Source organism: Pecten maximus, chromosome 2 (assembly GCF_902652985.1).
Source record: "Pecten maximus chromosome 2, xPecMax1.1, whole genome shotgun sequence".
In the NCBI taxonomy this organism is placed as follows: Eukaryota; Metazoa; Mollusca; class Bivalvia; order Pectinida; family Pectinidae; genus Pecten; species Pecten maximus.
In genome coordinates this window covers 36853286-36870559 of record NC_047016.1, presented here as the reverse complement: position 1 = coordinate 36870559, position 17274 = coordinate 36853286, and positions in this window count along the sequence as shown.

Below are 17274 nucleotides of genomic sequence, written 5' to 3'. Positions count from 1 at the left end.
AAAGATCTACGCAAACACGAAACGGAGTGAATTGTTTTTTCATTAGTCCAATAAATGGAAACAACACCGGTAGACTGTTCAACCAACACCGGTAGACTGTGGAACCAACACCGGTAGACTGTGGAACAAACACCGGTAGACTGTGGAACCAACACCGGTAGACTGTAAAGTCCGGTGTGTGGAACCGACACCGGTAGACTGTAAAACCAACACCGGTAGACTGTAAAACCAACACCGGTAGACTGTAAAGTCAATGTCATCTGATCATGACTGTGACTACAATCCCGTGTGCAGTTAGACGGGGGACCGATTCCTTGTGTCCTGGGAATTTAACCATTACATGCATGACTACGGGATAGAATTACTGAAGTGGAAATCAGATAGGTACTATGAACTAATATAAATGAAATAGTTATTTCACTTGATTAAAAACAAGAGTCAATTTGATATCCTGTTAGATCATTTATATTTACGCTCGATTATTTGCGGAGCAGCATCTACCAATATCTTTGAATTGTCTATCGCGAACAGATTTCCAAAAATCTTCCTCGCCTTCACGAATGCTCACCACAAAGACAAACGGCAAAACCTTGTAAAGCGGGACATCAGGTAAGAAACGGACGCAGTCAAAAACGTCGAAAATAAAGATACCAAATACATATACATGTATAAATAAATTTTAGTTCATTTCAAACATAAAATACGCGAATAGAATTAAGTCTTGTGATACATATAATAGAACATACATTGGTAACAGGAGTCTTAAGACATGCCATTAGTTTGTGATTTATGTACAAATCTACTAATTCCATGGTGACATGTACGTATGTAAATATGTATGTTGTTATCCACACCTGGCCAACAGACAGGAATTTCCCTTTAGACATCAGATAATATTAAATCCACAAACTCACGATTATGGGTGTATACATGAAATGTCGAGTCAGTCCGTACTGCATACATCATAGGTGTATAGTGGTTTGAATGGACATGCGGAATATCACTTGAGCCTACTAGTATATACATATATGAGATGCAGATTTATGCTTTTTTGTTTTTTGTTTTTTGGGTTTTTTTTCAAATTTTATTCAATATTATGTATTTATTCATCTAAACCGACGCTATTAATTAGGATTTTTATAAAAAGGAATTGAAAATATATGATATATATATACAAATGTATTATGTAGACAAAGTTGAATACTACGCAAGGGTTGAATGTCATTTTGATTGCATATACAACAATATGAATGCGGTTGGCCTTCCGAGAAAAACCCTGCTCTGATTACCCCCGTACAATGACTATGTTTCATTTATATTCTATCCTCGTATTTCAGGCTTTGAACTAGAATTACTCTCGTTTACATTTCTGTATTCTAATACTGTTTTACTTAAGTCACTCATTTCAAATAGGACAAGGTCTGTTATTCTTTATATATGTTAACAGTATCGATAATGAGGAAACTTGCAGCCGACGTCAACAATGGTGTCACTTTCTATTGGACAAAGCAGTGATATTGAAATACCTCCTGCTGAAATAACGATATCCGAACCCAAAACCATGTCCAACATATTTGATTTCACACATCACTCATAAAAAAGTCAGTATTGTATAAATATTATTGGACGTAAATTTCATAGAATTTTTTTCCTAACGGAATTTATTCACTAATCCGTCGTGTGCACAGTTTTCCTTTAAACATATCAAAATGCAGACTTGAAAATACAGGTAACCAGTTAAAAGGATAATCGGGTCGTAAATTGTGTTGATGCTGGCTTTACGCTTGTCCAGGATAACCACAAAATCCGTGATTTGCACTGATTTAAAACAAGCGTGGATTTTCACGATTTCTAGCTTTTCTGCGGTTTTTTTTTAATTTTTATTCGCTCTCAATGGTTCTGTTACTTCTTGTTGCGTTTTGTTACGAAACAAACACGATAATGTTCCAGGTCTGTCACGATCAGCCCAGGCCTCATACGTAATCACCACCAGATATTATCAAGTTTGATCACGTTCTGTTTCTTTCAATCTGTTACGTACATGAAGTTCATTTGAGCTTTCCTTCGAGCCTCCATCCTGCATGTGGTTCTCATTCCGAGAATTTAACCTTAATTTGACCTCGATTTGCATAGTAGATATGGAAGAAGACGCTAACCTTTCTGGAACGCATGGCCTTATTCTCCTGGTATTTTTATGGTCTCCATGCAAATTTATATCTTTGATGGTGATTTAATTTTGATTATATATCTGATCGTGATTTAATTTTGATTATACCAGTGGGAACGCATCTCAAAGAGAAAAAAAACCCTGCTTATTTAAATTCTTTGAAATTACTTACCAACTTCTATCCAATATTTAGACTGGAATTATCATCACAATTTTTGAGATTCATGATATCGGTAAATTGTAACTGGTGACTTGAATTTGGTAGCATATATTCATGAAAAGAAAATCCTTATATTTTTCAGAAGTAGAACGATTTAGCTCCCTTAGCCTGTAAAATTTCGAAAAGCAAGAAGGAAAAATAGGAGCACATCTCTTTTATGAATTGTTTCACATGCAATGTTAAGTTTTTACTATCCCGCAAAATGAATCCTATCCAATCCCATCCTTTCTCCTCTCACATGCTAACATTCTGATTTCCTCAAGATTGTACAAATGTAAAGATGTTAGGAAGATAGACATAAAACGAATCAATACATTTTAAGTGAATATATGAATAAGATAGATCATTAATTACAAAATGTTACTGTTTTTGTTTGTTTGCTGGATTTATCGCCCCGTGAACAGCCACGGTCATTTTGAGGCGGGGTTTCCTTGTAGTAGCTGGTTGCTACCTCACTCAATATCATACGGGAGGCCTGTCGCATACCATCCAGAGAAATTAGAGTAAAGTGTCTTACCCAAGGACACAAACCGGTCCGGTTCTCAGCTTCCCGAGGAACATTAAGCGACACGGGTAGGGAGTGTTGAACCACTGCACCTTGGATTCACCGGAGATTACGTGGGCGGCACTCTAGCCGACTGAGTTATAATCAATATAAACATCCTTTATATCAAGGTTATTACACGATACACACAGTTTATCATTTCAATCAATATATCTGTACCTTTTAATTTAGATCTCCAAGTCATGTGCTGACATTCTAATTTTTTCAATGCGTTTAAAATAATTACTATTTACTGATTTTTGTCCGATATTTTTGTAAATATAATGAGTCAGCAAGGTGTTTTACAGATAACCTTTAGAAGAAGGTTATCCGAACATTCTTACTGAATTACATGTATATCCATAAGTCGAGATTTACACAAATTACAATGTTTACAACGTTTACTTAAAAACATGTCTAAGTCAACCATATTTAATTCTAATCGCAGTTTCTTATTACATATATATTACATTATATGATATCAGTTTAAAAATAATGCAATTATATTAGAATTACGCAACTTTGAAAATTTTTCAAATATTCTGATTTACCTGAATATAGACAACGGTATTCTGCCTAATTCATAATTCAGAATTTGGATGTAGAATACCCAGATTTCACATCCTTAAGACGATCAGGTAAGATTTCACATCCTTAAGACGATCAGGTTAAACACTATTAACATACCTATTAAAGACGTCTGAACGAGTTTCATCGTTGAAAAGATTCTCCCTACATACATAAATCACTGAAAATATTACTTGCCAGCAAATTTAAGCAATTTTCTTTTGGGTTTTGAAGACATTATAATTATAATTGAATATAGGTATTTTTCTATTATCATATTATTATAAAATAACCTGTCTCGGGTTTTACGTTGGTCTTTACACAGATTTATACTCCCGGTATCGGGTTTTACATTGGTCATTAGACAGATTTATGCTTCCGGTATCGGGTTTTACGTTGGTCATTAGACCGATTTATACTCCCGGTATCGGGTTTTACATTGGTCATTAGACAGATTTATACTACCGGTATCGTGTTTTACATTGGTCATTAGACAGATTTGTACTCCCGGTATCGTGTTTTTACATTGGTCATTAGACAGATTTATACTACCGGTATCGGGTTTTACATTGGTCATTAGACACATTTATACTCCCGGTATCGGGTTTTTACATTGGTCATTAGACACATTTATACTCCCGGTATCGGGTTTTACATTGGTCATTAGACAGATTTATACCCCGGTATCGGGTTTTACATTGGTCATTAGACAGATTTATACCCCGGTATCGGGTTTTACATTGGTCATTAGACATATTTATACCCCCGGTATCGGGTTTTACATTGGTCATTAGACATATTTATACTCCCGGTATCGGGTTTACATTGGTCATTAGACAGATTTATACTCTCGGTATCGGGTTTTACCTTGGTCATTAGACAGATTTATACTCCGGTATCGGGTTTTACATTGGTCATTAGACAGATTTATACTCCCGATATCGGGTTTTACATTGGTCATTAGACAGATTTATACTCCCGGTATCGGGTTTTACTTTTTTCATCAGACCGATTTTATAATCTCGGCATGGGAGAGTATTCGGTATCGGGTTTTACATTGGTCATTAGACCACTGCATTACTATTATCTTGAATATTGTATTGTGTTTTTTTAATTACATTTGTATATTGAAACATATCAACACTGTCGTGTACGTTAGACATACACATACAAAATGTAGCTTCTAACACTGTGATACATCCTCTCACTCTCTGTTGTATAAGTGGTGTGTGTTGCTTATTCAATATCATGATATACGATTTATTACTTACTTCTGTATACGTATTCTCATATCTCCTCTTCTAAAGTTTTAGTAATGAAGAATATGGTCTGAGAATTGGTTGTACATGTAGTTACCACTATGGGAGGTATCAATGAAGACAAAGTCTGCTTCATCAACCAAAACGTTGTCGACAAGACTTGATCTGACAATGTTATAAAATGTAACACACCCATCTGTATCATCCTGATGTCCGTCATTCACAACACGTAAACCTGGCCGTACGAAGTGTCAACCATTTCCGTCCAAACTGATTTACAACCTTATCGTTATTTTCTTGCTATACTTGTATCATATAAACACGTTATATCATTTGAGTGTACATGTAGTGATAGTTGTCCTATAACGTCATTTTCTATAGCATCTTTACTAGCACCAGTTCTTCTATTCATGTAACCGATAACAATGAAAATTTCCCGAATCTTAAAAAAAAAAAAAAAAAAAAAATCAGATTTATCTAACATACGGTCTCCTTAATTTCCAGTATTACTATGTGATCTGAAATTACGTCGGCAACAAACGGAACCTATGGCACGCATCCCTTCTTTCACATATACATGTATAATAATCTCCCCTCCCCGTCTGTACTCTTGGTATACCATGATTTATACAATCAAATCCAGCAATGACTTCTGGCACTCAACATTCATACAGACAAATAAAATCATGTTCACATATAATACATGTACGTAAAAAAAAACTAGGGGAGATAACCCCTTACCTCAGAGCTCTAGAAATACTCAGCTATCGGACGGTCATGCGGGTAACACTCTTCGACCTGTACTAGTTGAACTCCGAGCCACTCTCCGACGTGCGCGTGGATGGCCACTTTTACCCCTGTCACATGACTAAGGCCACGCGCAGCTAATCTGACGAGCGTTACCTCCACCGTCCCTGGTTTAGTGCTCTTTTAGCACCTGCATTGATTGCGGATGTGTTATGTGAGTATAATTATCTCCCAACTGATTGTTTTGTAGTTATTTGAAACTTCTTCTGGACAACGGTGGTGTACCGGTGGGCGTTGTCAGTCTAGTTCCCTGACTGGATGATCCACATCGCTAACGATCTCTTGCGGTACCTGAACCAAGAGAGTCTTCAGCTGTAGTATTTGAAGTTCCCCGCGTGTCAAAGTTACTACCGTACAACTGTTTGCCAAGGTATAGCTAATCTCTGATAAGTTTGGCATGGCGACCAGTCTGACGGTATAGTATTTCATCAGTGGTATTTACGTTTTCCTCATATATTTCATCGCTAGTAATTGCTCGCTGATCCACGATCTTTCACCGCTTGTCTGCCCGAGTTGTATATGTAGCGTGAACGTACTGGTTTCTTTTCGTTCTGTGTTCCGTCGTCGATCCTCCAGGAGTCGTATGAATATAAGGTTGTTCTTTATCGAACGTCATTGTAATTCCTCAAAATAAATACTCTCTTTGTTTGTCTCACTCGCAACGTAATTGAACGTGTTATCCATATCCTGCTTGTCTACTTTGATTTGCTTTCTTCCTTCAGATCTTGATCTTGGTACTGACAAGCAATACAACTGTTTCCTAATTCTTAGCTTCCATGTCATCGTTAATGTCACTAAAGGCCATGTCACACTGTTGCGTATGAGAGAAACGTATGAGTTGCGTATGGAAATTCATAATATAATTTTCATACGCACAAAAAGCTCTTGAAAATACAGAATTGTGCGTATACTTACCGTATTGAACCTATGAGTAGCGTATGGCCAGCGTATTGAAAGCGTATTGACAGCGAATGTCAGCGTAGGACCAGCGTATGAACAGCGTATGGCCAGCGTACTCTGCGTATGGCTAGCGTATGAGTAGCGTATGAACTGCGTATGCCCAGCGTACCGCCTATCACGTGACAAAGTGCCTATATAAAGGCTGAGAATACGCTGGCCATACGCCAATAATACGCTAGTTGTACGTTAAATACGTTACTCAATCGTCAGGTATACGCCAATCAATCAATCAATCAATCAATGCGCTAGCTGTACGATACACCTTCCGCCAACGCATGGCAACTTATGTCCAGCGTACTCGACCTATGAGTAACGTACCTATATCGTACCTCTAGCGTATTCAGCGTATGTCTAGCGTATGCTTAGCGTATTAACCGTACGTCCGCATACGCACAAAATTTTTGAACATGCTCAAAAATTTATTTCAGCCTCAGCGTATGCCAGCGTATCCCAGCGTATGCCAGCGTGTTTGAAACGTATACAACATATGCCTAACGTACCCCTAGCGTATACCAGCGTATGAGTGATAATTTTTCATACGCTGACATACGCTAGTACGATACGCAACAGTGTGACAGGGCCATTACACATTGGACACGCTTTTCTGACTCGATCTTTTCTCACTTTTATTTCTTGAAGTCTTTTTCCACACCGTTGTTTCACTCTTTATGTCAGCGATTTCATAGAATTTTCAATGCTGTCAATCTTTCTGATGTGATTTTCTATGCCCCTAAACGCGTGTCCATCTTTGTCATTAGAGACGGAAGGCTAACCAAACTACTTTCGATTTTATTATCGTCATAATCACAAAAGGTAGTTTGCCTCACGTTCGATAAAACTTCGGAAACCGGCATGTTAATCCCAAGCTCAATACTTGTCCTACCTGATATATAGTAAGTTTCACAAGTCCAACGGGTAAGGATTGCTAGTTCGTTGGGCGATGTCCTGGTTAGTAAACGAGGAACTCCTCTATAGGACACAGGTTAGGTCACAGTTCGCCGAGTATAGCAATGACTATCTATTAAGATAACTACATACCACACAATGGACATTAATTCACCTCGAAAAGTCACAAATGGCTTGAGTACGTACTAGTAAGGAAACTCGACTACACCACGTCCATGGAAATTTCACGCAAGCACTCGCTGAATCGCAGCAGCTGACTCTCAATTTGTATGTCGAAAAAACGCCAGTAATTCGCGCAAGCTCACCACGTGTTTTCCTGTTTATCAACTGTGTATTTCATTCTTCTGAACCTCGCGTATATGAACACTATAGAAAAGAAAAGCTTCGTGTCTTCGTAACACTAATAATACATATGAAATGACGTCACATAATGTAAATGTGGTTATTTCTGCAGGGTTTTAATTTCGCGATTTCGATAGGTAAACTATACGCATGGGGAAAATTTCCGTGATATTTTTTTTTTCATTTTACACTTGTTTCATAAATACCTCATACATACAAAGATAATACTCGTGGGAGAACATTTCACGGTCGAATGGCCTTCATGTATTAAGCGTGATTTCTCCCCTCACGTAAATGTCCACGTCTTTAGTAACATTGTAATAATATTGGTTTATTCAGCATCCGAGTTGTTCATCAAACTATATTTACATTCTGTGTTGCATTTGCCTATATGTCGATAGTTAACCAAATTGTATTCATGAGACTGTATACTACAATTTACAGTGATTCGGTCTGTGTAGGAATACAGCTTCAGGTGTTGTAGGTTAAAACAATGGTCCCCAGTTACATTCGGCCTAGAGAGCTTTAATTATTAAATAAGTATTTATATAATAATCCGAATTTTTATGTTAATGACGGTAGCGACTAAACAACAACTGTTCTGAATACATAATGACAAAATTAGATGATCTGACCATACGGGAACATTGTACGATGTTTACTTGCCGAAATATACGCAATTTAATTCCAATCCAAACCGCCTCGCAGCTTCAGGTCGCCATATTTGTTAAAATGAAAGCATCTGTGCGTTTGGAAGAGTAAGTACTGCAAAGCTTCTAAATGATCTTGTGATACAAATTTTAAGATTATAATAGAAACGAAATATGGATTTTAAAATAATTTGATTTAGATTACTTATGCTTTAGGTTAGCAAATAGTAGCAATTATTTACAATGAACTTTAACGTTGTACTCAATACTGATCACGATACTTTTATTTAGACGTTTTCTATTTCTTTCGCTTCATTTCATTTAAAGAATTGTTTTAGATTTCCCAGTAATTTCGCGGGAAATGAATTTGATGACGTAGGAAGCCCACATGCTATAGAATCAGGCACCTATAGTCGATAAGTGGAGGTTTGGAGTGGATAACACTTCGGTCCATTAGCTGTATGACATTTCGTGGCGTCGGTTATTAGAACGCGACCCAGAAAACACGACGGTAATAAAAACAGAAGACCATTGAACATTACCGGATTATTTTCGCAATTTTTGAGACACCATTTTGCTAAATTATAATGGAAAGTAACACTGATTTAATTTATAGCTATTGTATCGTAATCTATATGTAGTTGGGCAAGACCTACTTTCGTTTTACAGTTTACGGAAATGGTCATATAAATAATTCATCTTCTCAACCATAGTCGAATTACTTCACGGGATAGTTCTATCAAGTATATTTGTACTTCTCATGTACAGGGTGAATCTTTGTTTAAAATTGACTGGTCTGCAGGTGTGATCTGGCTACTCTCAGCAGACCCTGACCCCAGGGTCACGTTACTATCGTATCCCTTTGTAAACACTTCATAATAAATGTTACTACAACTTTCTACCTTCTGGAAGAGACGTGTATATGATATACCATATTTACGTGGATGGATACTTCAGCATTTTAAATACTTTAATATATAAATACTTACAACCGGTAAGCTTGTAATAATAATAATAATAAAAAAACTTTATTTCACGAGGGTTACATATTTAGTACAGTACTAATCTTACATATGGCCCTCACATAAAACATGAAGAAAACAAAAACATTCATTTTGACAGCAATACAAACATCGTAACTTTTTTGTCAATATTTCCTTCACACATTCACTCACTCACACAAACACGTCTAATTAAAAATCAAAACATATTAACAATTATTTGTTAATCATTTACAAAAATACTAGAGCGACAGTAGCATGTGGAATGTTGAAAATATACCTAGTTTGATAATGTAAATAAATTAAGAATCAATTTGTTAGATACATTGTTAAAAAGTGTTTTTTAACGTTCTTTTTGAAGACAAATAGTGATGTCACAGTTTTTAAACTAGTTGGTAAGTTGTTCCATAGCTTAACTCCATTATAATGAAGGGACTTTTTGAACAGCTCAGAGTGTGCTCTAGGTAAGATTAAGTTATTTTGTGTTGTTGATCTTAACCCATAATGATACATTTCATTGCAAGAAGTAAAACAAGTTTTCAAGTATTCTGGTGCCATATTATTTAATGACCTATACACTAGCACACATGTGTGGTACATAATTCTATATTCAAAGGGAAGAGTATCGGTATCATTAAACAGCTCTTTGCTTGGAGTCATTGTTGACTTTTTTAAAATAATCCTAAGTGCTCGTTTTTGAATTTTAGTAATTGCAGTGATTTGTTCCCGAGTTAGGCCATTCCCCCAAACAGCAGCAGCATAGTCCATTATTGGGAGAATATATGCATTGTAGTACGCTTTTTTGGCATCGGTATTTAAATATGTAGACATCCTACGAAGCAAAGCAACTGCCGAGGCTAGCTTTGATAACACTTGTTTTACCTGATCTACCCAAGTAAGGTTTTCATTTATGTATACACCCAAAAACTTTTGACAGGATGTAGAATGTATTTCTTCATCATCTGCATACAATACCATGGGATTATGACCACCCAACTTTTGTTTACTGGCAATTAACATAGATTTAGTTTTTCGTTGATTTAGTTTCATGTTATTATTTGTACACCATTTCACAATTTGGTTCAAATTTTCTTGAAGTTGACAGGTAACACTAGTATAGTCATTGCCCTTTACATGCATGGTACTGTCATCTGCATACATATCTATTTGACAATTTTTCACATATAGCGGCATATCATTAACATAAATTATAAACAATAAAGGACCAAGTATCGATCCTTGTGGAACTCGGGGTTTTATTTATCTATATAAACCACCACAAAGAAATAAAGCAACGCAAGTTATGAGAGTAAAATTTAATAATAGAAAAAATGAAGTCGACCGACTCGACACAAAATTATTATAACCTCTATTCCTGATCTATAGGAAGTAATCAAATTGTCAATGTCGTCACACAGGGGCCTGTGTCGAATTGTGAGAAATGTTAGACACGACAACATTGAAAGTCCAGCATTTATAAAAAAAATCTTGCAAAAAATCGGCAGTATCGACATGGCTTTTGGTTGTGTATGCATACTGAATTATAGTTATGTGGTTGGTTATTCACTGATGTCAAAGGCCTACCTTACTCCAAAATCGAGCCCCTGTGAAGTTGAACATCGTCTGCTAAGTTAGCGACACTGATGTGACCGGTTAGACTGGATTCTGCTTCGAAACGAAATATCCTTGGAATCGTTTTCACCTACTGTCAAGACGACTTTCATTTAGAATTTAAGAGATGATATTCCTCTGAAAATAACGTAAATCCAGTCGATAGAAACATAAGTGTTTCCGAGGAATCGAGTCTGTCCTGTGCAATACCCGTTCAACGTCGCATCACTTCTAAATGGTAACCGTATATCATTGCGCCGAAAAAGGCTTTATTTTTAAACAATCAGAAATTATGCAATTGTGAACAATTTGAAGATATCTACAAACGTTTATAAAATATAATATAAAGCCAAATTTGTGCAAAAAACATTTCATGTGATTGCTATTAATAATGATATGAGGGACTATATTAATCCTTCTGGAAATTTCGGCTGTTCCGGTATTTGAACTTGATGACGTCAGTGATAGGGGAAGCGGCAAATTTAAACTCGTCTTAAGCTACAGTAAATAAAATGAAATTACGAATGTAAATATAAGCATTGACCTGTTACCAAATGGTAGTATACAGTCGATATGAATACAATTTCTATTTATCTGTCACCCAAATTGTATTTATATCGACTGTATACAGTACTACCATTTGGTAACAGCTCAATGCTTAAATAATCGAAGGTGAACTATGACGTCATAATGACTGAAATGAAATCATGGTAGAAACATAAGGGGGCGGTTCTAAACGTTTTCCGCGTTCTTTGATCGAAATGACAGCCACCAGATACCGTAGGCGTATTCACAATGGGATTTACATCTAGTCATGGGTGTTCTGTCGACATCAGGAAGTTATATTTCTTCAATGACAATGTAAAAAAAAAAAAAAGTAAAAAAAGCAAAAACTACGTGACTTCGAGTGAAAGTGATGTACATAATAATAATACTTTAATAGGGTTCATTAAAAAAAATAGAAAAAATCATGATTAATAAATACTTTTTTTCGTCCGTGACAAAATAAATTTTGCATTTAGCAGATATTCTTTTATATAATGTATCATACCAGTGATCTCATTTGGGTACAATAGGGGCCGAACAAAGGCCCCTTTCCCTAGTGAAATTTGTTTTTGTATTTTCCCAATTTTGAGTTCATGTTTTCCTACTCAGAAATTGTTAGTTTCGTAGTATGTACATGTAATTGTTAATTAATATGACAAGATGGTTGATCATAATACATTTCACATGATATTTTCACAAGCCAATGTTAGAATTCTACTAGTCCCTACTTTTAGTTATCATTATGCATATTAAAGGTTTGATGGTTATGTTTGAGCTTGGAATAAGTAGCTTTTAACCCCAAATTAAGAAATACTGCCGTATTTTCCCAATGGAAATGGTACAGGTCCCCTTTGCAATAAGTTAATGATAATCACTACGAACAGCTGATCTTGAATCAAATCAAAAACTCTTCCTGATGTTGATCATTCATAAAAACCAAAACTCTAACACAGAAAGCTATCAATCGATAATTCCAATAAAAATTCTTTTAGTCTAAATAGGGAAAAAAATAATTAATTGCAACCAGCTTCAACATTTACAATTATTACTATATGCTTACAGATGAAGTAATTAAATGAAAACATCATGTCGAAAGATAGCAGACTTTTAAGCGGAGGATACTTTCTAAAAATCAATTTAGGAACCCATCTTTACGTATCAGAGTAATTTGATAGATACAAGAACACAGAGGAATATACCACTCAGACTATAAAAAAACTTAAACTTGATTCAAGAGAAAAAAACAAGGAAAAAGACGTGATTTAATTGTTTAATTGTGTTGATGAAATTAGATTCAAAGCAACGCTAGTGAGTGTGTGATTCTTGCTCCTGTACTTTTGGTATAGTAACGCAGCAAGAAACCTCCTCGCCATTATGGTTTGCTTTACGTCGTATGCATCACGTTTTGTTGGAACATTATGCCTGCCCGAGAGGAACATGTCATGTCTAGGGTTAAAAGCAGTCAGGTCTCCCCACGGCAAAGGTAATAAATTTGTTATTATAATTTAATTAAAATTCCCACGGGGCACTTAAATTCGCTTGGTACAAATTGTTCAGACTCTTTAAAACATTTCATATCTGACCTCATTGCTTCCTTTGTGTGTTTAATAATCCTGTTATGAAATAATATTATCTCCATACAGGGTCGCCATTTGTTTGTAAGTAAAGGCTAATATTATCTAGCATCATTTGATAGAGGCTCCGGATAAGGGAGACGTGATGGGGGGACTCGATCGCAAGCGGACGTCACGATGTGTTGGCAGCCCGAATGTTATCAACTTATTGACAACAAATGTGGTATAATTATATATTGAGTTTATCTGATGCTTGTTATTTCAGCCTCATTGTATTGAAATACCGTGTAATTGTTCTTTAAAGAGAACACAAGAATTGCATGCTGAGGGCTGAGATTGCAATTTGGAAACACCTAACAGGCATGCCCGAAACAAAAAGGAGAAAACAAATCTGATTCCATTTCATGGTCATTAGTGTCCACTTCCGGTCTCGTGATAGATCGCTGGTTAAATGTCACGGAAGCAGGAACGTTTTGGTAATCTTCAGCCCACATGTAGCAGAACCTTATAATCTTTGAGCCTAAGACACTCGAGCCAAGTCCAATACTCTCCATATTTAAGGCAAGTTCGGACATTTGAAATTCAATCTGTACAGATGCGGTTTCTTTAAACATAATACATTCGTTACAGTTACTCGTATATACATAAAAAGGCAAAAGTATATGTCGGATATCATAACTATGATTGAACTCTAAAGCCAAAACGGAGAACAGACGATCGCAAAATAAATTATTCTGATTTTAGATATAAGAATAAGGGACATTCGCAATTATGTTTGACCTCATTCTCAAATCCGGGTACGTTTTTTTTTTTTATTTCTTATGTCTAACGTCCGCCTCGTGTCAGTATGATGTTTTCAGAAAATAACGTGACACTTGATAAGATAAGCCTTATTACTCATCTGTTTAGGCCATCCGTCAATAGACAGACTAAATAGTAATGGAAATGCTCAGTAAGAAAAAAGAAGTAACAAAAATGCCATGCTTTTGAAACTGAATCATTGTCGGTATACAGTATAAGCAACTGTTATTAAAATTGATTAGAATATTTCTGTCGTTATCCTGAAAATCAGAACGACAGCGTTAACACCTATCATCACAACTGATGACGTGGATGTCAGGTGATCAATAGGCATTTTGGATGACATCATACCATGACGATCTTCATTGTTCGAATTTGATCAGCTCCACCAAGAAATGCTTGTCGGTTTATTTTCTGCCAACATCTCCATCCTTTTTTTCTCTGGTGCACATTTTCGTCTTATTTTCATAGTTTTACCATGAAAAACGCCTAGTTGAGTTATACTATTCTCATTCAGATGCATTTTGGTTATTTAAAGTTTTGGCTGTTGAAGAGAAATATGGCGAAGGATAGAATTTTGAATATCTACTATAAGGTACCATTATCAGATAACAGGTACAGATATAGAATTGTGACATGAAAGTACTCAATGGTAAGGAGGTAGTGTTCTTATTTGGTTTGAGTCAATTTGTTTATTTCAGAATAATGACCAACTTCAATAGTTTCATATGATTTCAATTTCAACAAAAAACAACATTACCAAAATTGGCAATGCTTGTCTAATTCCAGCGAAAATTGAAGACAAAATGATAAAAAAGGTATAGCTTATTGCTTGGAATTTTAAATTATTTTTTCTGTTGTACTTTTATTAATATAATGTAATATTGCATATTCTGTATCAAAGAGTATGCAGACGAAATTATGGTTCAATTTCAGAATTTCCAATATATCGAGAGGAAGAATTTTTTTGGGGGATACATTTGTCTATGTCTATGTCTAGAAATTTCATTTGAAGCACATTTGGATTGCATTCATTTTCTTAACAGAATAGTTCTGATGAATTTTTATCATTTATTTCACCAAATTCTCAAGAACGTATTAAATTGTGATAAGGATTCGTAGTATTTTAAGGTTTCCGTTTAAAAGGTGTGTGATGTTGAGTTTGATCATTTTTCTCTTCCTCCAGTTTTATTTTGAGCGTATGACAATATATTTGGTTCAAATGGAGGTAGATAGAACACAAATAAAACTTCAATCAGGCCAGCTGGAGATTTGGTGAACTCATACCACACTTATTCCATGATTGTATAATCCTACCATACTATAATCCAATCTCTTTGTCTGTGTAACTTAAACCGTAAAGAACATTGCTCGTTTAATGTAATAAAAGCATATGGTACCTAGAAAGATTGTGCAAAATGATGTTCAGGTCATTCAATTAACTGCCAAAAACATGCAAACGAAATAGTGACGTTCAAGGTATCTGGATCTTTTTACCGTCTTTGATGAAATCAGTTAATTTGAGTATATAAATTGCGATGTTAGGATGGCGTCTTCTAAACGGGAAAAATCGATCGATTGGTATTTCTTTTCAAGTAGCCGTTACACTTAACCAGAATTCCAGCAAAGATTACTTCAATTGTCAGAATCAGAACACTGTGTGATGATTTCAATTTCTCTCCCTGCAATTTTCCATTTCTTGATAGTTTCCTCCCTGCTTCTTCTTCGTTTAACCTTCACATGCTTTTGCATCTCCAGGGAGGAGGATACGTGGTTTCGATATTTTAATATAGAGATTTCTATAGCAATTATTGGCCATTGACGTTAAAACTAACGATTTTTGGAACGTCAACAGCATGATCTCGATGGAAACTATTCTGTATGAAGTTAAACGTTTTTGATGACTATTTCTATGCATGACGTGTCTTCACACTTGGGAATAAGTTTTTTTTTTTTTTTTTTTACTTCTTTTTACTTTTCCAAGGGTTTCCATGTATTTCGTATATACATAATGTATGTCGATATTCGCTATTTGTATACCCCACTATGGTCATCTTTTTATCAGCAATCGTCCGCCAATGATGAAAAGAGAATTATGAGTGTATACACATTCCGGGCCTCTTTCAGAAAACCAAAGCTGTCGCCATGGAAAATATGACTCCGCCCTGAATATTGTGGTTGGAGATACGGCTGTAATATAGTGCGGTGCAGGAAAACCCAGAAGCAAGCATTATATTGTTGATCCACTACACTGTTTAAAGGGGCATATATTGTCTTTTAAGGTACATATATGCCGTGTCAGCTTGGTGACAATGGCCGCATTATTTCAGACGACAGATTTACTGAATACCAAACTGCACATTCCGACAATCAGGACGGCCCATTACATGGCGGAGAGTGAGTGATTAAAAGTCCTTTTCCATAACTTCTCGTTCAAGCATGTTCACGTTCGTGTTCGTACTCATTTCGTTTTATAGTCATATGAAATCAAACGGAGCTTACTAGTTTGATATTCGTAACAGTACTTCAACGTAAATATCAATATTGGTCTATGAACATGTGCGAATTGTAATTACATACACCGAAATCTAGTAACAAAACAACGTTCCAACGGTGCATAACGAAGGGTGATTTTTGTTATATCAAGGTTCTCACCTATGTTTGGTATCCACAAGATAGACCTGTCATTCCAGTGAAATCGTCAATGTTATGTTTTGAATATATCAACAATATGATATACCTTTGGGCGATTTGCATTGCTACGTCATTCAAAAATCAATTATGGCGTTATAATATCGACAACAGCATTATGTCATGAATTGAAAATTGCGCATCAAAAAAGCTGCCGTCAATCAATTTTGTCTTCCATGCTTTCACTTGAAAACCTTTTAAAATGTCTATTTCCGGAATTAAGATAAAAACTCGTTTTTATCAAATCCACATTTGAAATGAAAACTAATGAGTCTATGTATATAAATGTGCGTAAGCTTACATATTAGGTTTTTGGATACAAAAAAAAGATATAACAACGTTCATTGTTCTGGTTTTGTCTTGTAGATCGTTCAGTGCCGTCATTAATTAATAATGGCTGATATCTCATTGCATGCTACGACGTGATATCGGTGCACCTTTCAATGTGATGCACTATTGAATACACATTAGTCGGTCCTGGCCCATCAGAACGCCGGAAAGTAGTCCTACGACATAGGAAGTCCTACCTCTGTCATTGTTGACACTCCTAATGTACCTGGTACGTGAATTGTACCGGCTCTGTTTGCGTACCACTTTGCGACGTCTGTTGTGATAATCTGTTTTCCCA